This window comes from Narcine bancroftii, chromosome 8, assembly GCF_036971445.1.
Source record: "Narcine bancroftii isolate sNarBan1 chromosome 8, sNarBan1.hap1, whole genome shotgun sequence".
NCBI classification, from domain to species: Eukaryota; Metazoa; Chordata; class Chondrichthyes; order Torpediniformes; family Narcinidae; genus Narcine; species Narcine bancroftii.
Window position 1 is genome coordinate 92,495,665 of NC_091476.1, and position 27,444 is coordinate 92,523,108.

Here is a 27,444-nt window from a genome sequence, read left to right on the forward strand (position 1 = left end):
TCCTTTGGTCGTTCAGCATTCTCACTGCCTGTGGGAAGAAGCTGTTCCTCAGCATGGTGGTGCTGGCTCCAATACTCCTGTATCACTACCCTGACGGGAGCAGCTGAAAGATGCTGTGTGCAGGGTGGAAGGGGTTCTCAAACATTTTGTACGCCCCCTTCAGACAATGATCACGGTAGATCACGTTGATGGTTGGGAGGGGAGGGAGGCAGGGAGACACAGTGAACCTCTCTGCCACTCTTATGGTCCTATGGATTGACCATCGATCCATTTACCTGCGGCAACCATATCCCACTGTGGTGCAGCTTGCCAGGACCGTCTCAACAGAGCTCCAGTAGAAGGTTGACATAATGGTGGCAGTATCCTTGCCCATTTCGTTCATCTCAGGAAGAGCAGTTGTAGTTGTACCTTCCTGCCAAGCGAGGAGGTTACAGACGTATGATTTAAGATACCTGAACATACGATCATGTTCCCATAATATCATTAAATTCAAAAGTCCACTTAACCACACTTTGTTCCAATGAATGAGAGAACTAGTTTCCTCTCTCTCTCTCTCTCTCTCTTTCCCCCCCCTCCCCCCCCCCCAATTTTAGTCATTATTCTTTCTTATCAGGCTCATGTACTTTTGATCTCCAATACTGTGAAAGTATGGCTACCATATGGAATGATTTTTGTGCCTTTATTTTATGACTTATGGGCAAAATTGACGTCTTGACATCTGTGAAAACAGAACCGGTTCCTTACCCCTAGGGATGACACATCTTAAAGCATTTAGTGATCGGGTGGTTGATAAAATTATATTCATGGAATGCTTAAAAATATCAGGATATACAATTGAACTTATCTTATTTTGGGTTTCTTAGGTAGTTTGGAATTTTTTTTTACTGTTTCATTCATATTTCCAGGAATACTCAGTTGCGTGATGCTACTTTTCCCAGTGTTAACTAATTTCTGATCATAATCATTTCCAGGTCATGTCACATACTCTGGGACCAGGCACTCATGCGACACCGAAGGACATTTTGCGTCATGGTTTCATTGCCTGTATGTAGCTCCTTTTCAACCTCTGTTGGACCATGTTGTCCGACAACTCTACCTCCTCCAAGATTTGACCTCATCCACTTGATATGCAATTTACAGCCTGCTAGGGAAGCATGTTTAACTATTTACAGTGCCAGTGACCCAGGATCGAATCCAGGCGCTCCTTGTAAGGAGTTTGCATGTTGTCCTCGTGTCTGCATGGGTTTCCTTTGGGTGCTCTGGTTTCCTCCCACACTTCAAAGCATACCGAAGGTTGTAGATTAATTGGGGTATTTGGGCTGCACAGGTTCAAAAGGGCCTGTTACCATGCTGTATGTATATATTTTTTAAAAATAAATTAATTACAAGGAAGTGCACCTAATGCATGCACTGGGACTTCCAGGAACACAACCTCATGACCTCGTGAAATGGGCCAGAATTTATGCCCATGTGTTCAGTTCCACAGCTTTAGTAAATCTGAATATAAATTGGAATTTCCACCTTTCTGAAGCCATTCCTCTTACTGCATAGTATAAATACAGACATAAATCTGTGTATAAAGATGGATAAAATTACAAAATAGGCAGTCATTGGATTTTTCCATAAAATTCCACAGATTTCCTGCATTGCAACAGAGACTTCTCTAAAGCAAATTTACGGTTGTGGTTTGCGTAAGGCACCACAAAGTCAGAGAAACATAAAACCAAACAGCACAAGTGGTCATTTTCTCCTCGTATTTGTACTATCTCGACTCTGCACAGTTCTCAAGTGTCAGTCTGAGGCCCTGCTGGTTCTGGCAGAGGTGATCATTCAGGTAGCAGTGACCCTCGCAACACACGACTGAGGAGAATGCATTCCTCAAATTCTATATTGTAATTTTCCATAACACATCGCCATGGCTTTGCACACGTGTCAAGAAATGAGTTGAAAAATAATGCTCTTTTTCCTTTTTTAATTGACATAAGAGTGAATTTCTATTCCATATTCCAGAGTTTTTGGCAGTGATTTGTGAATTCTGTAAGGGTGAGTTTCTGTTAACGGAACTACCATAATACAGGGGTTTGAAAATAAATGCTAATACCTGCTGGCATTTTACACCTTTATTTCTCCTTCAGAAGTTGCTTCAATTGTAAGGATAGAAGTTTAATGTCAACATCTTCTCCTGTCACCACAGAAGATGTTTCCCCCAAACTAAATTATGAGTTTTCCAAATAAAAACACAACCGAAGAAGTTACAACTTCCACGGGGCGTTGCATGGACTTTGAATCACTGTTCGTCTCAGTCAACAGATTAGTGAAACGTGACTTGTAATCTCAATTTAAGGAGGGGAAGTCCATTCCATTCTATCCACATTTCCCTACTGTAAAGCATATAGCCATTTTAGATGGAGGCATTTAGCTCAATTGGCTTATAATGTTCATCAATCTCATTCCCCTATATTCCCCTGCAATCTATTTCCCCCCACATTTACATCAATTCCCCCCAGATCCTATCACTCACCATCACACAAGACAACTTACAGCAGCCAATTAAGCAACCAATACAGGCATCTTTCAGACATGGGCGGAAACCAAAGCACCTGAGGGAAACCTGTACAATCTCAGGGGGGAACATACAAACTCCACACAGTCAGCATCTGAAGTTGTGATTGAAGCAGGCTCACTAGTGCTGTGAGGCAGGCGTTCAATAGCTGCGCCAATTTTATGCTGAATGGTGAGATTGCACAGAAGCTCTGGTCATCCGCCGAGAGGAGGGGTGGAAAGGATGCAGAAGAGATTCCATGCATGTCCAGGACTGACTGGCTTGAACTATGAGGAGAGGCTGGGCAAGATAGGATATTTGTCTCTGGAGTGTCGAAGGCTGAGAAGGGACCTATAGAGGTTTAAAAAATATATATATCAGGGGAAATCGATAAGATAAATAATCCTGGTCTTTTTCCCAAGGAATAGGATTCTAAAACTAGAGGGTGGAGATTTAAGGTGAGAGGTGAAAGCTATAAAAGGTAACTGAGGGGGACCTTTTTAATTCAGAGGGTGGTAGGTACATGGAACAGACTGCCAGTGGAAGTTTTAGAATTGTGTACAACTGTAACAATTAAAAGACATATAGAAAAGTACATGGAAAGGTTGAGAGAGATTTGAGCCAAATGCAGGGAAGTGGGACTATCTAGAGTGTTCAACTTGATTGGCAGAGACAGGTTGGGGCGAAGGGCCTTTTTCCATGCTCTATTTAACATCTCTCATGGATGAACAACATGTCCAATGCCATTGATTAATTTTACAGCAGGAGGAGGTGTCTAGGTGAAGCCCCACTTGATTCATGGACACTCCAAGGATATGCTGGCTGGCCAAGGGTGGATTGTTTGCGGCACACTGTCAGTGGCAGAAGTCCGCCATCCATCTCCCGCCTCAGGGTGAGGGTCCTCAAGGTGTGGCCAGCACACCCTGCTGAACGTCCATCCACTGAAGAATGCCATCGTGCCTGCCATCATGTGATGCCAGGTGCCACTCTGGGTTCCAAAGGGTTAACCTGGGCTTCTGAGCTGATAGGCCCTGGCTTGTCTCAATGGTTTGCCTGTTCTCCTTCGGGCTGTGGAGACTAGGAGCACATGCAGATGTTTACTCAGAGAAAAGGCATTTCTCCAATGGACAGTTTAATGAATTAACAGCAACATATTGTGTAACATATAGAAGCAAAGACGTGGATACTGCACCTTTAGTGCTCCGTTTTAATGGTTGAAAATTCCCAGCGAGAAGAAAACAGAGCAATTGAAGAAACCTTGAGATATAAACACCTCGCAAGGGCGTCACCTTGATCAGCTTCTGGGGAACAGCTCAAAGAAATGAGGCAGGCTGCTGAGAAGGAACTACTTCGTAGTCATGGTTGGAAGAAGTAAGAACTAGTGCAGAGACTTGCTCCGCAGGGACAGGACCAAAGGCTCCTTCATGGGGATCTAATTTGCCTGCTTCTGTATCACACCGCATAAACTCAGGGGAAGTGCAAGACACTAATGCAGATTGTGCCCCTTCAACACTTGTCGAACTGTTTTGACCAAAGGACAACCACAGTAACCGACCACTTAGAATTCAGACATTGTGTGGGAGGCTGGGATGGGCTCACTGGGGCTACTGAGTTATCCAGCATTTTAAAGCTACAGAAGGAATCACACCTTCCCAAGGGATTTTCCTTGACCTGTGCCTTACTTGATGTTCGTTCATCAGATTTTTTTTTTTCCCCAGGTCCCACACATATTCAGCAACCTAAACAAAATCTACCAGAGCACCAGGTGGAAAATGCCCCCTGTGGCGACACCATTGGTGCTCACCCCTTTTCTGTGGACATGCTCTTTCCCACAGCCGAGGCACAACCTTGCTCGTTAGCCTATCCACCCTATCCAATGCCCCATCGTTCCTGTTTAGAACAGCCGGCATTTTCCCTAACCTGTGCTCAGCCATGTTTTTTTCCCCTCCGCCCATCCTCTTCTACAGTTCTCTCCGCCACAGCTTGGTTCCTTCCCATGTTATGCACTCGTCATTCACTTCATCTCACAGGTCAGAGGTACTTAAAAAAAGCAGCCAGTGTGCAGGGCCCAGGCAGCAAACACATGGAGCATCGATCTTGCAAATTAGTGAGTCCCAGAGGCCACAGGATGGAATTCAACAATGATGAGCCAATGCCAGTGCTAGCGACATGGAACTTGGGTTTAGACTGCCCCCTGGTGGCCACAGTGGAATGAAAACATCAGTCATCTGGAACAATTGGGGGTGAGCAATGGAAACTTGTGCACTGCAAGGCTTTGTTTCATTCTGGACATTGCTCTGCCTTTACCGATTAACAGAAATACACAAAAAATAATTATCTAGGTAAAAGCAACTGAGAAACTCCAGACCATTCCTCTAAAATTTACTGTATACTAATAGAACATTGAATTCTACAGCACAGTGCAGGTTTTTCAGCCCATAATATTGTGCCAACCTATGTGAACCAACTACACCACAATCTAATTTTCCCCACCTCACATCTATAACCTATTTTTCTTTTGAATGTCCCGAATGTCCCAACCTCCATCACAATCCATGGCAATGCATTCTCTGAGTAAAAAGCTTATTTCTGACATCTCCCCTAAATGTTCTTCCACTCACCGTAAGCAGATGTTCTGCGAGGATAAATCTGAAATCTAAATCTATTCTTCCTGTAATGGCACAACCAGAACTGAACACAAAATGTGGTCTCTCCAGAGTTTTCGGAACTGCAACATTGGGCCATTTCAGGTGAACCCTCCGCCTTGAGGCCAGCGACAGGAGCGGATTGAAAACTAAGAACTCACCTTTCAGACAGGAGCCCTAAAAGGCTGCTTCATAACCAGAGACAACTTGTAATGCCCTCCAGATCTAATGGAGGTGGGGGCGACTGGTTCCACAGCGCCACCCGGCATAAATATGTGGCATAGCAATGGCCGTCTTCCCTACCCATAATTCCCCCATGCAAGTGGAACCGCTCTGTGTTTCCCAGAACATTTCCAGCTCTGTGGGGATTACGGATAGGGAAGACCGCCAGTGCTATACCGCCTTTTGAGCTGCAGAGAGCAGCCCCGAAGACCGAAGCACCCAGTGAGGTTCTGGAGCGACCGCCCCCAATGTCCCCTACCGGCCGCCCCTGCACCGATGACCCCCGCAGACCTCCCCTGCCCCGGCTAGAGTTGGGTCACAGGCTGATGGAGTCATAAGCCCACCTCTAAGTGTGCAGCCGTGTCGGTGGAGCCCAGCGCTCCGCCGATTATCCCTCCCTGAGGAGGGATGGCATTGGCAGCTTGGAGGTGCTCTGGGCGGATTCAGGTAAGTAGGTATTTAGTCACAAGGGGGGATCATCTTTGGCTTTACATGGGGGAGGGGGGGTGGGTTTGGGCCACCTGAAAGGGCCTATTACCTCACATCTCTTGAACCCTATCCCCTGACTGATGAAGGCCAGCACACCATAAGCCTTCTTGATAATATCAGTTGTTTGTAAAAATAATAAAGTTGTCTGACAGCACTTGCAATGAGGTGTTCTTTTACCCTTTCAACATAAGCGGTGTGATATTGCTGTTACTGTGGCTTCCTGGTGCATTGAGCAACTTGACTTCGGCCTGACCTCAGGAGAGTTGACCTTCACTCCTTCCCCACAATCCCTTTGTTTGCCGCCATGGCATTTTTCAGCTTCCTTTGATGCAAATGATCTTTTGCTCCTGTATTTCATGTGCTGAGCATCTGATCCCTCAGTCCCTTTGAAACTTGCCCAATTATCCAAATAAATTTGATAGTGGTCCCAGGATAATAAACAGGGACCCCCTTTTCTTCGGATTACATTCAAAATTTGCCAGACTGATTTCTTCCTTCGCAAACTGGCATCAAGATTCATGGTACCTTTTATTGTCATGCCATCACACATAAAAATGTACACAATCCACTTCAACTTTTGTCCGCTGGAAGGCAAACAAAGAGTTGCTATTAGCATTTCCTGGGGCCCCGAACAATATAAGAAAGAGAGTCCCTTCAGGAACACCAGGCCCTTTTATAGAGAAAAAAAAGTTGCGACTGTAAAGGCAGACATTGTCCACCCTCACGTCGCTGAATCTACCTTCATAAATCCTCTGCATGCAGCTCCAAGATGCCAAATCCGATTCTTCCTCAGGCCGGTTGTACAGGTGGATGGGTGCGCTCCATCTCACCAATATGCTGCCCGCTGCAAGCGGCTGGCGAAGGGCAGGCTGAAGGCGTCACGACGACGTCGTCAGCCTGAGACACAGGAGCGCAAATTTTAAAACCCCGACTGTGTGCACGGCAGGGAACACATTGAAGATACGTTCTTACCATTTGTCCTAGAATTCACACTACCTGCTCTACGGCTGCCATTTTTAGATATAAGGCTCTTTCCCACTCAGCACGTATGTGTGATGCCATATTGGCGGTGGCACTACTGCACCAGTCACCCCGCCTCCATTGGCTGCAGAGGACGCAACGAGGTGCTGCTCTTCATGAAGGTGATGCTGGAACTGGCTTTTAGGCCTTCTCTATAAAAAGGTAAGAGCAGATTTCTCTACACTGATGGAGCTGGCCTCGAAGTGGCGCCCCTCCTTAAAAAAAACCCACTGAGTGTCCATTGATTCGCCTCCAGTGTTCCTGCTGCCCCACAGATTCCAGTTAAAACTATTCCAATCCAAACTGCAGACCCAAGCAATTCAATCCAAATCATCAGATAATATTTAAGTATTATCCATAAATTATTTTATTAAACAATAAACCAACAGGCAATTAAAGCCAGAGCAGCAAATTTGTACTTATATTTGGTGAACCTGAGATTCTATCTGTGATTTTCTTTCCACAGATATTACCAGACCTGTTTATTGCTTCCAGCAGTTTTGGGTTTGTTGCATTTATTTCCATTGCCAGTTCTCTCAGCTTCAAATGTGTGGCATGTAAACATTATTATTTTTCTGGAAAGAGTTGATGATTGGAGGGATTTTGGAGCTGTTTCTTTACTGTACACAGTGTAATTTAATCCAACACTCCTTTAGTGTGTTAATTGCTCACTTCAGAGATGGTTACTGTTGTATTCGGGGTGTATGACCTGTTTGCCATTGACTAATTCTGAATGACTTCAATCAGTGTGACTCCATGCTTCAGGAACAGCCATGAATCAGATGGTGTCCCTGTGCTACTGGAAATGGTTAAATTACAATGGACAAAATCTTTGTTGTCCAGCATTATTGGCTGTCTCACTGCCACAGTTATCTGGAGTGAAACCTGACCTTACTTGTTTGCCTGTGCTCCCCCTTCCCCTTATTCAGCCTCCTGTCTTTCTCTGCTTATACCTGATGAAGGGGCCAGTCCTGAAACTTTTGTTGCCTTTTTACCCTTTTCTAATGGATGCTGCATGACCTGCTGAGTTTCTTCAGCATGTTTGTGTACTGCACTCAACCCCAGCCTCCGCAAGCTTTCTTGTTTTATGCAGATGCAGATGGTGTGGAGTTTGCAGAGCTTCACTTCCAAAGGCGCTTAATGCCTTCCATGCCTGATTTGACCACAGTAAGAGGGAAGGAAAAACCACCCCTCTGCACTCCCACATACCCAGATGATCCTCTCCTGTCTGAATCCGAGGATGATACATCAGCTGCCTTCAGGAGAGTGAATCCGGACGGAGTATCTGACCGAGTATTAAAAGTCTGTGCTGACCAATTTACCAATGTATTAATGGATATCTTCAACATGTCACTTCTGGCAGGGCGCGGTACCCATCTGTTACAACGGGTGAAATCATACTAGTCTCAAAGAAGTGCACATCATCCTGACTTAATGTCTATCGACCAGTCACACTTACATCAATACTGATGAAGTGTTTTGAAAGATTGGTGATGAAACATATAAGCTCCAGTATTCATGGTGACATGGATCCACTGTAATTTACCTATTTGCTGTAACAGATTTTTTAAAAAGGGTTTTAATCATTTCTATTCTCAATTCTGTATTTGTGAATTTTATCTCAACGATTAACTTGTATTTACTGCCACTTTAATAATATTTACTGCCACTTTAATAATGTTTCCAGTGGGAATGAGTTCGGCAGTGCACAACTCTTGTGCATCTCCTAAGCCCCTCCCTTCCTGTCTCCCACACTGCTTGTTACCTTGCTAAGGGTAGTTGGGGGAGAAGATTGCTACTGGACTATTTTAAATGTTTTCCTTGGAAAATGAATTGATAATGTTATTAATCTTAATGTACGTTGCAAATTTTATGGATGTTTTTATCTTACTGGTATTTTGACTCAATTACTATGTGCTGGTCATGTGATCAATGTAGCTTTGTTGATATTTCACAGTGTAAATTCTGTTATTTGCATTTAGGAGAAAAAGGGCAGAAAAGAAAGAAAACTCAGAAAACAATGGTTGTGTTATTTTGTCTTCTCAAAGGTACAGGCTTCTCTTGTTCAATATATGGTTTTGGCCAGTTAGGTTTCTCTACACAATTTTTAACTCGCCCACTGGGTGCCACTGTTTTCACTTTGCATATATACAGTTCTTTTTTTATATAGTTTGAAAGTATTTTAAAATGCAAAATGTTTCCCTGGGCAAATCTCAAAAGCTGGTTACTTTGCTCAGGGGGGAAAAGGGGCAGAAAAGGAAGTAAACTCAGAAGACAATGGTCATGTAACTTTGCCTTCTAAAAGGTAGTGGTTAAATGTTGGAAAACAGTTTCATGAGTCATCTCTTTCTCTATGTCTTATGCGAACCCATTAAAATAGAAACAGGGCTCCAGTGGATGCCATTTCACTGGCTCTACAGAAAGCCCTGGAACGCCTGGACAGCAAAGGTGAATTCATCAGATGCTCTTTATCGAGTACAGTTTAGCATTTAACATCATCATCCCCTCAAAACTGATCAGCAAACTTTTGTGTAATTGGATCCTGGATTTCCTCATCTTCAGGCCACAATCAGTGAAGATTGGCAAGAACATTTCCTTCACAATCTCCATCAGAACCAGAGCACCACAGGGCTGTGTTCTTAGTCCCCGTGCTCTACTCACGTTACACCTACGGCTGTGTGGCTCCGTATGTCAATAACACCATCTACAAATTTGCTGATGACACCACAGGAGTATCAAAAAAGGTGATGAGTCAGCATAGAGGTTGGAGATTAAAAGTTTGGCTGAATGGTGCACCAACATAATCTCGCACTCAATATCTCTGAAACCAAGGAGCTGATTGTTGACTTCATTTAGGGGAAACCAGAGGTGTGATCATTGGGGGAATCAGAGGTGGAGAGGGTGAGCACATTTAAGTTCTTGGGAGTCACTATCTTGGAGGATTTTTCCTGGACCCAACAGACACTCAGCTCTATCGCCTCCTGAAGCCCAATGATCAAGCAAAGATAACCAGCCTCAATGACTGTCTGGAGGACATAAAGTGCTGGATGGCTCAAAACTTCCTGCAGCTAAATGAATGCAAATATGAGATCATCCTATTAGCCCCCCCCCCACCCCCACTCCCCAACTCAACTAACATTATCTCCTACATCCTTGGTAATTTGTCTTCACTAATTAAACCACACGTCAACTCCCTTGGTGTGATATTGGATTTCAACTTCAACTTTGAAAAACCAGTCAATGCAGTAGTAAAAGCTAGCTTTATCCAGTTCTGCACTGTGGCCAAAATCAAACCATTCCTAGCACTGAAAGACCTTGAGAAAGTTATCCATCCCCTAATTTTCTCCCGTTTAGACTACTCTAACTCTCTTTATGCGGGAATTAGTCAGTCATCATTATCCTGTTTACAGCTGGTTCAGAATGCTGCAGCAAGGCTCCTGATTGGAGCCAAGAAGAGGGTCCCTATCACCACTTTTCTCAACTCCCTTCACTGGCTGCCATTATGGCTCAGGATAAATTTTAAAGTTCTCCAGTTGTTTACAAAGCCATTATTGGGCTAGTCCCCTCCTACATCACCAATCTACTAATGCCCTACTCCACTTCAATACTCCTCAGATCAGCCAATTTAGGGTGCTTGGTTGTTCTGTACTCAAAACACAAACTCAGGGGAGATAACGCCTTTGCGATAGCAGCCCCCAAACTGGGGAAGAATATTCCTCCCTCCATCAAATCAGCCCCTTCCTTTAACTCTTTTAAATCCAGGCTGAAGTCGTACTTTTATTCATAAGTGTTTGGAGGTGATTGTTGATTGTTACCATGTTGTATGTACAATTCTGAACCTCGGGGGACCCGTTTTTATACTGCATTTTATCTGCATAAGGTAAGATACAATTTATGATCTGTACAGCACTTTGGTCAACGCAAGTTGTTTTAAATGTGCTATAAAATAAACTAAAACTAAAAAGAAAGTGTATCAGCACCTTTACTTCCTCAGGAGTTTGCAAAGGTTTGTTATGACATCAGAAACTCTCGCAAATTTAACAGAGGTGTGGTGGAAAGTGTGCTGACCGGCTGCATCACAGTCTGGTATGGGGACACCAATACCCCTGAATATAAAGTCCACCAAAAGGTAGTGGACACAGCCCAGAACATCACAGATAAAACCTTCCTGAACATCGAGAACATCTACAGGGAATGCTGCTGTCAGAGAGCAGCAGCAATCATCAAGGATCCACACCACACAGCACACGCTCTGTTCTCGCTGCTGCCATCAGGAAAGAGGTATAGGTGCCACAAGACTCGCACCACCAGGGTCAGGAACAGCTGCTACCCTCCACCATCAGACTCCTCAACACAAACTCAATCAGGGACTCGCTTAAGGACTCTTACTTTGCCCACTGTTGATTTTTTTTAATTGTCTCTCTATTGCAGTCTGTTTACATTTTTTCATCTGTTTACAGTTCTTTGTTTACATGCATAGATCTTTTTTGCACTACTAATAAGTGGTAATTCTGTCTCGCCCACAGGAAAAGAGTCTCAGGGTTGTATGTGATGTCATGTATGCACTTTGACAATAAATCTTCTGAAATCTAAAAACTTCAGCAAGATTATCCCTGAGACAAAGTGTGGGTTTCCCCTGAGTGCTCTGACCTCCTCCTACGCTCCAAACATGTGTGGGCATGGTAGCTTAATTGCCTCTGTAAATTCCCCCTGGTATCTAGGTGGGTGGAAAAATCTGGGATGAGTTGAGGAGAAGATGGGGAAAATAAAATGGGATTGTTGGCACAGACTGAGGGCTTGTTTCTGGGGCTGTGTGAGATGCAATGAGATCAGTTGACCTTGAGCAGTGTAGAAAGTGCTGGAGAAACACCGCAGGTCACGCAGCATCTATAGGAAATAAAGACAGTCAACATTTTGGGTCAGAGGCTTTCATCAGGAATGTATGAAATGGGGGAGGGCCTGGCCTGATGGCAAAGGAAGAAGAAGTGTAATTCCGTCTTTCCCCTAGTTGGACTAATAAATACCCAAATCAAAATACCTAAAAAAGTCTTGAAAGTTTGCTCTGAAGTTGTCTGAATGTTAAAAGGCTACAATGGCTGCTAATTCAAAGAAATCAAAAGCACAGACTCAGATGAAACTTCCTTTTAAAAGTACAGAAGAAATGAGGCCTACTTACAAAGTGGAATCCACGGAATCGATTGGACAGCCTCCTAAGCAGCAACACACTCCAGCTCGTTTAAGTATTATCCCGGTACCCTCACAAGATGGTGCCAGGTTTCCAAATTTTTCCTCTTATCTTAATCAGCGAACCCTTGATGTTGGGTGCGCTGTAGAGATGCCTGAGTCAATAGTGTCGGGCCTAATGCACGATACCACTGCGGGTCCCGGCGGCACGGAGTCCCGAGGCAGCGCGTCGGAAGATGCATATGCACAGGCCCTGGCGCTGCCAGGCATGCGCAGTGTGTCTCGTGTACGCAATCTTTTGGACAGGGTCTGGGCTGTAAGCAAAGTCGGCCGGCAGTGGCCTGAACATGTCGGGTCTGGGTCTGCAAGTGTGCAGACCAGAAGCAAGGTGATGAAATCGATGGCAGAATCAAAGGAACAACAAGGAAAAACTTTGTTTCAAATGGAAGAAATGGAAGAAGTCTCTGACTGTTATTGAAGGGAAAGAAGGTAGGCCTCAAGGAGAGACTAGTGATACTACTTTTGATGCTGTTTTTCCAATTTTGGAACCTATAGCTCATCAAATGGGTAATATGTCAATACAAATGTCTACTCAGATTGATCATCGATTTATGAATATGACTGAAAAAATGAATAATATTTGTGAAGAAGTTTCTTCTGTTAAGAAAGATATTTCTGTTGTTAAAGCTGCTGTTAATAGATGCTTGAATATGGTGGATACAGTTCAAGACAATTTTAAGAAGATGGAAGGTGCCTTTCAAGTTTGTAAAGAACAAGTGGATCATAATAAAGAAAAATAGAAAAAGTGGAAGATTCTTTTGTTGGATGGGAAATCCAGAAGAAGGACTTACAGAAGAAGATAGATTCTTTGGAAAATCAAAGACGCCGCAATAATTGTGGGAATTCCTGAAGGAATTGAGGGTTTGCATCCAATAAAATAATTTTAAAAGTGGATCCTTGAAGCACTGGGATTGGAATTTTTTCCAGAAGGTTTGGAATTAGATAGGGCACATAGGCCTTAAGAAGTAAATCATAACCGGGTCAACCTCCACCAGCTGTTTTGATTTGTTGTTTATGGTACCAAGACAGAAAAACTATTTTGAGAGGAGCAGTCCAAAATGCATGTAGTTATCAATCCCTGTTGATGGTACAAGGAAATAAGGTTTTTTTCTATCCAGACTTAAGTCAAGAAATTATTAAAAGGCATAAAGAATTTAATTCTGCTACAGAAGTGCTTTGGAGGAAGGGTTATAAATCTTCTTTTAGATACCCTGCAGTTTTGAAGATCTTTTATGGGAATTTCCAATCACAGTTTTTTGAGCATGATCATGATGCTTTAATGTTTGCTAATTCTTTGCCAGACAGGGCTACTGAAAGGCATTCTTCACCTAAGAGGAAGACATCTGATAAGAAGAATGGAAATGGGAACAGGAAGACAAATATGTCAAAGAGCTTAATTGATATTGATGATCCGGAACAAGCTTTGGGATTGAATTTATTGGGGCTGTGAGCTGACTTAGACTTATAATTTTATAAGTCCGGTTGGGTGGATGGAGGTCGCTGAAGCTTTCGGAAGTCGTCCGCCATCTGTGGGGGGGGGGGTTTATTTCTTTCCACACCCAGTTAAATGGGGAGATACTACTTTTGTAGTTTCTTTTTCTAAAAAAAAATACCTTTTTTTAAATTTGTGTAAGTTTTACTTTGTTTAGAGAGGGGTTTAGTGATTGTTTAATTTAGTTACTTAGCAAGGGGAGCTTCAATTTTTTTAAACTGCCGTATGTATTTTTTTAATGCTTCCCTTGAGGGTGGGGGGGGAAGGGGTGGGATAGTTGTAGTTCTGATTTATATATTATGAATTTTGTAAAAGTTTCTGTTTGGAAAATATTAAATAAAGTGTTTTTTTTAAAAAGGGAATGTATGAAATTGGGCAGATGCCTGAATAAAAAGATTGACCACATCTCTAACAAAGGGCTCAGGCCCGAAATGTCATGTGCCTTTTAATTCCTGTGGACGCTGAGTGACCTGCTGAGTTTCTCCGGCGCTCTTTTGTATTGGACTCAGCCCCAGCCTCTGCAGACTTTCTTGTTGACCCCCTTGAAGCTAAGCTTCCTCCTCCTGAAGGGCCTCGACCAACAGTACCAACCCCTTCCACGTGGTGTCCACCTGTGATGACCCTAATGGCTGCGCAGGGCGGACACAGGGCCCTACCACACAGGGACACGTCTGCTCCAAATGGACCTGCTAGATTGGCCTTCGTTTCCAATACAATGGTGGCAGATGACACAAGGAAGGCACTTTTGCATCTGAGCCACACCTTCTGGGACCAGTTCTGCTGATTCAAAACCAGCAGGCGGCATGGCACCTCACGGGTGGGCAAGCATCTCATTCCCAAAAGCCCAGACGTAACTGGAGCAGGTTTGCTCGGCTATTCTTCTTCAATGGATCCCAGGGAGCGCCAGCTCTTTCTCCCACTGATGCTGCTGCCTGTAGATTGTGGATAGCTTCAGGTTCCAGCATCTGCAGTCACCTGTGTGTCTCTGGGTTAACACTGAACAATGGCTTTGCCCTTTTACAAGATATTTTCCTCCTCTTGTTTAATGCTGTTGCCATCAAATCAACCCCAATGTTAAGACCATAAGACACAAGAGCAGAATTAGGCTATTCAGCCCATTGAGTCTGCCCTGGAATTTAATCATGACTGATCCATTTTCCCACTCAGCGCCACTGCCCGGCCTTCTCCCCTAACCTTTGATGCCCTGGTTAATCAAGAACCTATCAATCTCTGCCTCAAATACACCCAATGACTTGGCCACTGTTAGGTCTGCTTTGTTCATGAATGAGTGAGACAAACACCAGGCTGAGTCGAAATCAGGGTTCTTTGTTCTTTATTACCGGATTGTAACACTTGCGACCAACCATGTTAGTCGGAGAATGCATTCTGCCGTTATCAGCAAAATGGTGATTTTTTTATACCCTTGGATATGTGCTTAGAACATCATCATATCATTACTTGTCCAATGACTAAAACTGTTGCTATCCTTTCCCTGCTAGCTTCCTGCCTCTCAATCCATCAATGTCTCTCTTATCTTGTAAGTACAAGGATGCATTCACATCTTGTTACTGCCCCGTACATTCCCATCTCATGATGTTTTACCTAACAGGAGTACAAGGACACCTCCCCTTCTTGTTACAGCCTTGTACAGGGTAACTCCCTACACATTCCCATCTCATGATGTTTTACCTTACACCACCCAGAGCAACAAATTCCAGATTTACCACCCTTTGGCTGAAGGAATTCTTCCTGTTCTTAGCGGACACCCTTCAATCCTGAATTTGTTCCCTCTTGTCCTTCACTCTCGCACCATGTGAAACAACCCTTCTTCATCTACTTTGACAACGTCTTTCAACATTCGAAATGTTTCAATGAGATACCTTCTCATTCTCCTAAATTCCAGCAAGTATAGGGCAAAAGCTGTCAAACACTCCTCATATGGTAATCCTTTCCAGGATCGGTGCCAGGGGAGGAGCATCCATGGGCAGTGACCCCCAAACGAGGTATTGCAGTCCACAACCTAGTGTCATTAACATCTAGCATCACAGCAGGATCAATGGCTGTCTTTGTTGCCCATGATCCCCCATGCAGCTGGGACCGCTCTGCCAGTGTCGTCTGCAATGCATCACGGCAAGGTTCATGATACAAAGCAGGAGAAATCCCAAGGGGCCATGAGTGAGAAGCATGGGATGGGAAGGGTCTGTGCAGCGGCCCATGCCATCGCATCCACCCTGTGGTGCTGAGGGCCTGTCGGTCTCCACGCTGATGGAAGCTGTTCCCCTGCTCTGCCTTCCTACCTGCTGCCTGTTGGGGAGGCGCACGGAGGAGGTTCATGGTAGGCAGCTGATAGCTGTGTGTGTGTGTGGGGGGGGTGTGTGTAGTGTAGTGTGTGGGGCTGTGCGTGTAGTGTAGTGGTGTGTGTGTGTGTGGATAGGTGTATGTAGTGCAGTGTTGTATGTGTTTGGGGGTATGTGTGAAGTGTGTCTTGTGTGTGGGGGGTGTATATAGTGTAGTGTTGTGTGTGTAGTGTAGTGTTGTGTGTGTGGGAGATGTGTATAATGTAGTGTGTGTGGAGGTGTGTGTGTATATAGAGCAGTGTGGTGTATGTGTGTGGGGGGAGTGTGTGTAGTGTAGCATTGTGGGTGTGTAGTGCTGTGGGTGTGTGTAGTGCAGTGTTGTGTGTGTGGGAGTGTGTTTGTGTGGTGTGTTTGGGGGTGAGTGTAGTGTATATGTGTGTGAGGGGTGTTTTTGTGTGGTGTGTGTGTTTGGGTGTGTGTGTAGTGTAATGTGTGTGGGGGGGTGTGTATAGTGCAATGTGGTGTATGTGTGTGGGGGGAGTGTGTAGTGTTGTGGGTGTGTAAGGTGCAGGGTTGTGTGTGGGGGTGTGTTTGTGTGGTGTGTGTGTATAGTGCAGGGTTGTGTGTGTGGGGGTGTGTTTGTGTGGTGTGTGTTTGGGGGAGTATGTGTAATGTGTGTGTAGTGTAGTGTGTATGAAGGGTGTGTTTGAGTGTAGTGTGTGGGGGTGTGTTTGTGTGGTGTAGTGTCGTGTGTGGGGGGTGTGTTTGAGTGTAGTGTGTGTGGGGGTGTATTTGTGTGGTGTGTGTGTTTGGATGTGTGTGTGAATTGTGTGGGGGTGTTCACACGTGCATACTGTGGTCTGGAGAACACTGTTTTGTCAGGTTGTATATGTACAGACAGATGATAATGAACTGAACTTGAATTGAAATACAGAGAAAAAAGAAAGTCTTGCTTGTGGGACCGTTAGTTGCAGTCGACCACGCAGTACTAATGGGGCATCATAGAAACCCTTGGGTGCACTCTGTGAAGAATGCACCTCGGACAGCGCCTGGACCCTGCGGACGCCCAAGAGCTCTTGAATGAGATCAGGGTGCATGCTCCAAGACCAGATGCCGACACTGGGAGGGAGCTCACAGGCATACACAGAGCAGCTCCACCACCACATCCCCACCCCCACTGAGCGAGTTTTCGAAGATCAGATTGTACCCCTGTTGTAATCCTATTGCCCCCCACTAAGACTTGTTCTGGCCCTGACCCTGACCCTTTCATTCCCAGAATCATCCTTGTGAACCTCTTCTGAATCACCTCTAATGTCAGCACATCATTTCTTCAATGAAGAGCCCATAACTGCTTGCAATACTCTGTGAGGCCTCACCAGTGCCTTATAAAGCCTCAACATCACATCCCTGCTCTTGTATTGTATTCCTCTTGAAATGATCGCCAGTATTGAATTTGCCTTCTTCATCTCTGTCTCAACATGCAAGTTTACCTTGAGGCCATCCTGCACAAGGATTCTCAGGACCCTTTGCATCTAGGTATTTTCAATTTTCTCCCCATTTAATAAATAGTCTGACCATTTAGTTTTTCTGCCCAAGTGCATAACCATGCACTCTCTGATATTGTATTTAATTTTCCACTTCTCTGCCCATTGTGCTAATCTGTCTAAGTCCTTCTTCAGTCTTCCTGTTTCCTTAACACTACCTACTCTTCCACCTACCTTCGTATCATCTGCAAACTTGGCCAGAAGGCCATTCATTCTATAATCCAAAGGCAGCACAACACCAATCCACGTGGACCACCACTAGCAGCCGGCAGCCAACCAGAATATGATCCCTGCATTCTAAGTCTGTGTTTCCTGCCAATCAGCCAATGCTCTTCCAATGCTAGTATGTTTCCTGTTATATCATGGACTCTTGTTAAGTCGCCTCATGTGCGGCACCTTGTCAAAGGCCTTTTGAAATTTCAAATACACAAAATCCACTGCATCTCCTTAATCAGGCCTGCTTGTCACTTCCTCAAAGAATTCCTATTTGCCAAGACTTTCCCTGAAGGAAACCATGCAAGCCTTGGCCTATCTTGTCTTGTGCCTCCAAGTACTCTGTATCCTCATTCTTGGTCATCGACTCAAACATCTTTGTGACCACTGACACCAGGCTAACCAGTCTACCATTTCCTTTCCGCTACCTCCCTCCCTTCTTAAAGAGTGAGATGACATTTTCAATCGTCTGGGACCATACCAGAATCCTGAACGATGAATGCTTCCATAATCTCTACCGCTACTTCTTTCAGAACCTGAGGGTGCAGTCCATCTGGCCCAGGAAACTTACTCAGCCTTAGGCTTGTTCAGCTTTCCATGCACCTTTCCCCCTTGAAATAGTAACTGCACTCATTTCCCTTCCATGATACTCTTCTACATATGGCATACTGCTAATGTCTTCCACAGTGAAGACTGATGCAAAATATTCATTTAGTTCCTCTGCATTTCATTGTCTCCCATTATTATTTTTCCAGCATCATTTTCTAATGATCCTATATCAACTCTCATCTTTCTTTTACACTTTATATACTTGAAGAAGCTTTTTGATATTGTTTGCTTGCCTACTTTCAAACTTCCTCTTTTCCCTCCTTATGAGCTTTTCAGTTACCTTCTACAAGTATTTAAAAACTTACCAGTCCTCTATCTCCCCACTCATTTTTGCTTCCTTCTATGCCCTCTCTTTTGCTTTTACGTTGGCTTTGACTTCCATTGTCAGCCACAGTTGTGACATTTTTTCATTTGAATATTTCCTCTTTTTTTGGTCTGTATTTATCCTGCATCTTTCTCATTTCTTGCAGAAACTCTATCCATTGTTGCTCTGGTGTCTTCCCTACTGGTGCCCCTTTCCGATCTACTTTGGCCAGTTCCTCTCTTGTGCTACTGCAATTCCCTTTACTCCACTGAAATGCTGATACATCTGAGTTTAGTTTCTCCTTGTTAGATCTCAAATTGAACTCAGCCATATTGTGATCACTGCCCCCTTACTGTTCCTTTACTCTAAGTTCACTAATTATCTCTGGTGCATTACTCAACACCCAATCTAGTAGAGCTAATCCCCTAGTGGGCTCATCAACAAGCTGCTCTGAACAGCCATCTCATAGACTTTCTACAAATTTGTTCCCATGAGATCTAGTCCCAACCCAGTTTTCCCAATCTACTTGAATGTTAAAATCCACCATGACTGCTATCCTTCTGACATGTTTTTTTTTTCTTTTTGTTGTAATTTGTTTCCACACTGTTGGCAGTTCTGTACATAACTGCCAACAGTTTCTTTTCACCTTTGCCATTTTTTAACTTAACCCACAATGATTCTATATCTTCTGACCCTATGTCAGGACTTGTGGTTCCTTACCTATAGATCTATGCCACCCTTCTGCTGACCTGCCCATCCTTTCGATACACTGTGTATCCTTGGACATTAAGCTCCCAATGACATCCATTCTTTAGCCAAGACTCCATGATAGCCACATTATCATTCATGTCAATGTGTAGCTGTATTGCAGGGTCAACCACTTTATTTCTTATGCTGCGTGAAGATCTATGTAGTTTGCGTGGAACCAAGAGATGTGGAACATGTGGCCTATCTTGGGAATCATCTCTCCCAGAGGGAAAAAAGAGATGAGGAGAATCCCCTGCCACCCTGCCTTCAGAAGACTATCTCACCCAGTGTTCAAAGACCACAGGTGCAGACCACGTACCGTGCCATATCCCAAACCTTCCCCATTCTTCAGTTCTGTTAATACAGTGAGGCCAAGCAATCCACTTTAAGGACACCCTTGAGACAAAGGTCACCACTGGGAACCAGAAACCCAGCATACTCCAACCTGGAGAAGAGTTGAGAGGGAAGGAGCAAGTACCTTTTGAGAAATATTATCTCACCATTGTTACAGATAATCACTGGAAACAGTTCCATGACCTGGCCCTGCCTTTGGACATCGGGTACATTGGTCATGATCTGACGTGTCAATACAAAAGGTTATGAAAGAGGTCACCCTTCACCCTCAATGGGCCAACATCTGAATTGCTTGCCCCAGCCATCTTGCCAATGGAAAACCAGTTTGAAGGCCGGGACTCAGCTTGGAAAGTTCAAATATATCATCAGGGTACATACAGGGCATCACATATAACCCTGAGATTTGTTTATCTGCGAGCTGGGCTTAGCTGTTTCAATATCACTAATTGTAAATGGTGCTTATCAAACACTGTAACAAGCTGCAAATGTAGACGTAAATATAAAAATACAGTTCTAAATAACGAGCGTACAAGTTCTTAACTGAGTAGAGTTATCCCCGATTGTTCAAAAGTCTGATGGTGGAGGGGGTCGTAACTATTCCTGAACCTGGTGGGTCCTGTGGGACCTGTACCTCCTTCTGAATGGCAGCAGCGAGAACAGATCACGTCCTGGTGGTGTGGATCCTTGATGATTGAGAGGGTGAAGTTGGGGAAGAGGAACATAGACTGGAAGGGGCAGAAAGCTGATAGTTACATGCGAGTGAATCAGAAGCCTGCAACTGATGGTCAGGGGCACTGGTCGGATGGTCAGGTAAGCAACTACATGAGTCAAATTCCCATTAGAACCTGCTCGCAGAGGCCAGAATTCATTGTACTGTTTCTCGATGAACAAGTAGAAGGATATTAATTACCTGAGATAATGGGAAGAAAAGTTTATCTGCCTATTGGAAATAAATAAAAGAAGTTTTCAGTTTTGACGGTGCAGGGTGCTAACCTTGCTTCAGTCTTTGGATTGAGAACCTGTCATGCGTCAACACGTTGGACCTTGTGTATATGAACATTTCCAACAGGTATCAGGCGGACCCTGCCCCCTCTTCAGATACTCAGACCACATCTCTGTAATGCTGATCCCAGCATACAGACTGCTCATCAGATGCTCCAGATCGGATCTGAAGCAGGTTAAAATCTGGCCATCGGGGGCCATTCATGCACTTCAAGACTGCTTTGTGCGCACTGACTGACACATGTTCAAGGAAGCAGCAACCGGTGGTGACTGCATCAATCTGGAGGAGTCTACGGCATCAGTGACCAGGTAAATCAGTAAGTGTGCTGACGACATCACTGTGCCCAAGACCATCATTATTCGCTCAAATCAGAAGCCATGGATGACAGCGGAGGTGCGCGTGCTGCTTAGGAACCAAGATGCCGCCTTTAGAGTAGATGATAAGGTAGCCCTACCTATTGCAAGAGCCAGGCTGTCTAAGGCCATCAGGGAAGCAAAGCAGACGGATGCCCAGTGCATTCACAGTCACCTCCTGGACAGCAAGGACAAGTGATGCATGTGGAAGGGCATCCAAGACATCACCAACCACAAGATCACACCACCTGCCTGTGCTGGTGATGCCTCCCTCCCAGATGCACTGAACAACTTCTACACGCATTTTGAGGTGAAAAATGACATGTTGGTGAAGAAGACCACTCCTCCTCCAAATGACCAGGTGCTGTGTCTTGCAGTGGTCAACATGAAGAAAGAGCTAGGCAAGGTTAACCTGCGGAAAGCTGCTGGACTGGATAACATTCCCAGCAGAGTGCTAAGGGGATGTGCAGCTCAGCTAGCAGATGTTCTCACCGACAACCTTAACACCTCTCTAAGTAGCACCGTGGTCCCAATGTGCTTCAAAGCCGCCACCATTGTCCCCGTGCCGAAGAAGTCATCTGTATCCTTCCTCAATGACAACCCGCCCTGTCGCACTCACGCCCTTCATCATGAAGTGCTTTGAGAGGCTCAACATGGGCACATCAAACTCCTGCTGCCCCCCTCACTGGACCCCCTACAGTTTGCACACAGACCCAACCACTCTACAGATAATGCCAGCGCCACTGCCCTCCATTTAGCCTTCATCCACCTGGAAAACAAGGAGTCATATGTTCGAATACTGTTTATTGACCAGCTCAGCATTCAACATAATCATGCCACAGTGTGGTGAATGTCTGCCAAGCTGCCTGTCTACCCTCTGGCGATCCTTGCTGTACTAACATTAGCTGTATATTATCTCTACTGTTAAGGACACTCCCCTTGGATATAACTGTATATGCACCTATTGCCTTTCATTATTGTACCATGAGTTTCTGCTAATAAAAGCCATGATTATTGTTTGACCACGTCGTCTTTGTCTACTTCATCAACTGGCACTTCACACAGTACCTGATAAGGAAGTTGGTCCTTGACTTCCTGTCAGGGAGACCTCAGGCAGTCCGGATCAGTAATAGCACCTCTAAGACCATCACACTAAGCACAGCCCCCCAACCAGGACTGTGTACTTAGCCCACTGCCGTTCACTCTGCTGACTTAAAACTGTGTAGCTGAACACAATTCGAACCACGTCATCAAGTTTACTGACAACACGACCGTGGTGGCCCTGATCAGTAAGAATGAGGAATCAGTGTACAGAGATGAGGTACAGTCACTAATGAACAGATGTAGAGTGTGGTGAGCTGTTAGACAGAATCAGACACACACAAGGTAAAGACTATACAACAGGCTTTAATCCACAAAGACTTCCACAGAGCCAGGCTGGCTGTAGCTCCAGTAATTCTAAGAGAGACTTTGGAGCCTGGCACAGGCTTATATCCTGGAGGGTGATTGACACCCAACCGGGTGGGGCTTGATCCATTCAGGTCGACTAATTGACAGCCAGCCACATGTAGTCCTGTCCCCCTTACTCTCCTGCAGGTACAGAGGTTTCCCCCTGCAGTAGGCTGGTGGTGTACCACCACATAGAGCCAACAACCTATATCTGAATTTTAATAAAACAAAAGGGATGGTTGTCGACTGAGGGGGCTAGACTAGGCTCCGCTGACCATTGATGGCTCAACCGTTGAGGTCATCAAGAGTATCAAATTCCTTGGAGTGCACTTGGCGAAGAATCTCACCTGGTCCTGTAACACCAGCTCCATAGACAAGAAAGCCTAGCAGTGCCTCTGCTTCCTGTGAAGACTGAGGAAAGTTCAGCTCCCACCCTCCAACCTCACTACATTTTACAGAGGATGTATCGAGAGCATCCTGTACAACTGCATCCCTGCCTGGTCTGGAAGCTGTACCACCTCGGACAGCAAGACCCTGCAGAGGATAGTGAAGTCAGCAGAAAAGACAATGGGGGCTCTCTTCCTATCATGAAGGACATCTCCAACACTCGATGCAGACGAAAGGCAATAAACATTGTGAAGGACTGTTCTCCCTTCTGCCATCTGGTAGGAGGTACCGTAGCACTCAGGGCATCACGTCCAGATTGGGCAACAGTTTTTTCTGGCTCCTGAATTCCCAGAATATATGGGGATAATGAACCGTGATCTTTTACTGTATATGTCTTAATATTTTAAAGTTTTAATGTGTTTAACTTCTATTCTAACTTGTATTTATGCAAATATGCTTCGTGGTCCTGGAGAAACGTTATTTTGTGTTTACCGTATGATCTAAGTATGAACAATAAATAAAGGCGACTTGACTTGATTGCACCACCTGTTGGATTATTGTTGGATTACAGGCCAAGGATGTCACAAATTTCAACACATTTGGAAACTCTCTACTGTTGCAAACATACTCAAATCTGCACAATGAATTGACAACCCCATTAAAATTTGAGCTTGCCCGATGAAAGGCACCTATTAGAGCAAGGAGGGGGCAATGACATCTTGTGATCAACTCAGGAAGAAAATAGTGTCAGTAGTGACAGGAAGTAGCAGTTCAACTTTTAGGATGGTACAATTCAATCGGAAGCGGTTATTATCAAAGGAATAAGAGCTTTTTATGCACATTGTGCAGGAAAATAAAACCATGCAATCAATTATGGCTACACAGTTGGTATAATGGTTAGTGCAACACTATTAAAGCACCATCAACCCATGTTCTAGTCCGTGCTGTCTGTAAGGAGTTTGTACATTCTCTGCATGGCCACATGGGTTTCCCCCGGGTGCTCGATGTAGCGCTATCAATTAGACATAACAGACCAGAAGTTGAGATTAATAGGCTTTAATCACAATAAACTTACAGGCATCTCTTACATACTGTTGGGCTGATTCCAAGGCAGTAGTGAGGGAGGGGATTGGGCAATGCTACCTCTATTAGGAATCCTGAGGGGGAGGATCAGGGGCGGGCTAACCAGTACAATGCCTGTGTTCCGCCACACTCTGGCTTTGTTCCAAAGTATAGGGTTAGAAGGTTAATTAGTCAAATGGGTGTATCTGGGCAGCACAGGCTTGTAGGCCAGAATGAACTATTACCATGCTGTATCTTCAATTTTCAAAATCAAATTCAGAATTACAGGAATACTATTGATCCGGAATACCAGGAGAGAATAAAAATCTCCAGTATGTGATCTTTTGTAAAATTGTGTTTCCGAGAAAATGTCGATTTGGTTTCAACTTCAGGTGGAGCAAAAATTCTGCAGAAGGTGGACTTGGATCTTGTGCAGTCTCGAAGCTCCACCTGCTGGATGTTTGCTGAATAACTTCCATCCCGAGGCACAATGGCATGAAAACTGCTTTCCAATCCCGTGAGAATGACAATGAGAACTGAGGAAACAAGAGTTGAAGTCAGCCGCTTGGCCCAACAAGCCAATTCCATCACTTAATAAGATCATGGCTGATCTGGCCGTGGACTGAGCTACACTTACCCACTTGTTCCCATGACCCTTAATTCCTATATTGTTAGAACTATAGCACATTACTGCACAGAAACAGGCCTGTTCAACCCTTCGAGTCTGTGCCAAACTTTTTTTTTAACCTAGTCCCACTGACCTGCACCTAGTCCATAGCCTTCCATACCCCTCTTATCCATATACCTGACCAAATTCCTCTGAAATGTTAAAATTGAGCCCGTATTCACCACTTCAGCTGGCAGTTCATTCCACACTCCCATGTCCCACCACTCTCTGTGTGAAGAAGTTCTCCCTAATGTTCCCATAAACTTTTCCTCTTTCCCCTTAACCCATGTATCTCATGGTTTGTATCTCAGCTACCCTCAGTGGTGAAAGCCTACCTACATTTACTCTGTCTATCCCCCTCATAATTTTAAACACCTCTATCAAATCTCCCCTCATTCTTCTCCAGGGAATAAAGTCCTAACTTGTTGAACCTTTCCCTGTAGCTCAGTTCCTGAAGTCCGGACAACATCCTTGTTAATCTTCCTTGCACTCTTTCTATCTTTGATATCTTTGCTATAGTTAGTTGACCAAAACTGCGCACAATATTCCAAATTTAGTCTCACCAATGTCTTACACAATTTTAATGTAACATCTCAACTCAGTACTTTGATTTATGAAGGCCAATATGCCAAAAGCTCTCTTCTCAACCCTGTCCACCAATGACGCCATTTTCAGGGTATTATATATATGTATTCCCAGATCTCTCTGTTCTTTTGCACTCCTCAGTGCCCTGCCATTTTCCATGTATGTCCTTTCCTGGTTTGTCCTTCCAAAATGCAACACTTCACACTTGTCTGCATTAAATTCCATCTGCCACTTTTCAGCTCATTTTTCCAAAAACCATTTGTTCAAAAATCTACCGTAACTGTGTTTTCAATACATTTACTGATGCAGCCTTTACAACTTCATTGATCAGAGAATTCTACCGATTTATTACTCTCTAGAAGAAGCAGTTCCTCCTCATCTCTGTCTTCATTCTACTCCCCTAAGCAGCACTGCTGCTGGTGCAGTCCTGGGAGAGTGGAGACTCAGCACTGCTCGAAAGGGTTCAAATGCCCGGTCCTCATGCCATTTGGTTTTAAACAGGCTGTTTAAGGAGCTGATGGTGTTTGTAAGTAAAATCCAATGGAGCAATGGCTCCAGAAACGGGAGAACACCCCTTGTTGAGAAGGAGAAACAGAGGAGACGACCTTATAGGACGGTGACAATGGGATCCATACAGACTGTGGGTGACTTGTGGTCAGAGGAAGTTTGGATCTGGAACTCAGGTTGCCGATGAAATAGTCTGTGAAGCTGCAGAGGATGCGGGAGCGCTGGAGGCAAATCCGTGGACACACGGTGACTCTGAAGGGACTCTCTTTTGCTTCTCTTCCTCCCTTACTATAAGGGGCACTGGGTGACACTAATGGAGCATATCGGCAGACAGAAGGCAGTACATGTTCTGTACTATTACATGATGCAAAAGGACTCTTTTTCAATATTTGTATCGGTTTTATCAAATAAATGTTCCATAGGTACATAACGCTAAAACATTAACAAATCTCGTACAGCAACACAAATAGTACTGAGACCTATGTTACATGAAAAAGAAAGATAAAAAGAGAAACACTATTCTAAATATCTACTCAATGCCCTTCCTTTGGAAGCTACTGACTAACACTGAGTCCACCACTAGTAATAAAAACATTGGGTTCAAAAACCAAAAACTAGTTAATCTTACAAATGTTGAAAATAATTAAGAAAGGAACCCCATAAAGAAACAAGGTTAAGGTTCAGTGCAGTAGCAGAACATCTAATTTTTTTCCAAAGTCAGACATGCCTTTATATCGGACAACCATTGAGTGTGAGTGGGAAGGACAGCATCTTTCCATCTCATTAAAATGGCCCTTCTGGCACTAAGGGAGGTGAGGGCAACGACGTGGAATTGTGAAGCCGTCAGAATTAAACCACATGGCCCACTTATTCCAAAGAGAGTGAGAAAAGAATTTGGAGTCAAAGTAGCATTAAGAACTAAAGACAAGGTAAGAAATACCCCTTCTCAAAAATTGGAGAAGGAAGAATATAACCAGAACATATGTTAGATTGAACCTTCTTCAGTTATACAGTTATCACATTTAGATGAGCGATTAGAGTAGAATTTGGCCAATTGGACTTTGGAATAGTGGGCCCGGTGTACGACATTAAACAGTGTGAATGTTCAGCACAAAGAGGGGACGAATCTACTCGTTTCAGAATAGAATTCCATGTAGTTTCAGAAAATAACTGCTGAAAATCTTTGTCTCATAGTTTTTTAAAATTCTGTCCAGGAAACTATCCCTAGAATTCAGAGGTAATTCATAAAGGCCAGATCCCACCCTTTTATAATTAGGTTGGAAATTACAAATCAATCCTATCACTGGAGGAACCTTGAATGTAAAAAGAAGGCAATTTTGGAAATACTGAGCAGGTCTTGCAGCATATGGAGAGAGTAGGGCTGAGAAAACAGTTCAGATTGATATGGCTCCACCAGCATTTTGTATTTATTATAGATCCGGCTTCTAAAGTTTTAATTTGCTTTTTCATTTGAATATTTCGGTGAATCCTTTCAAGTATTACTTTCCAAAATGACAAAGGCTTATCGACGCACAGAGAGATGCAGCACACTGAGTCCGTGCCAACCATCGATTTACATAATCCTGCTTTAAACCCATATTTGCCCATGCTCTCATCAATTACCCCCAGATTCCATCATTCACTGACATAAAGTGGTCAGTCAACCCAGGATCCTGATGTGGGATGTAACTGGAGGAACCCCACATGGC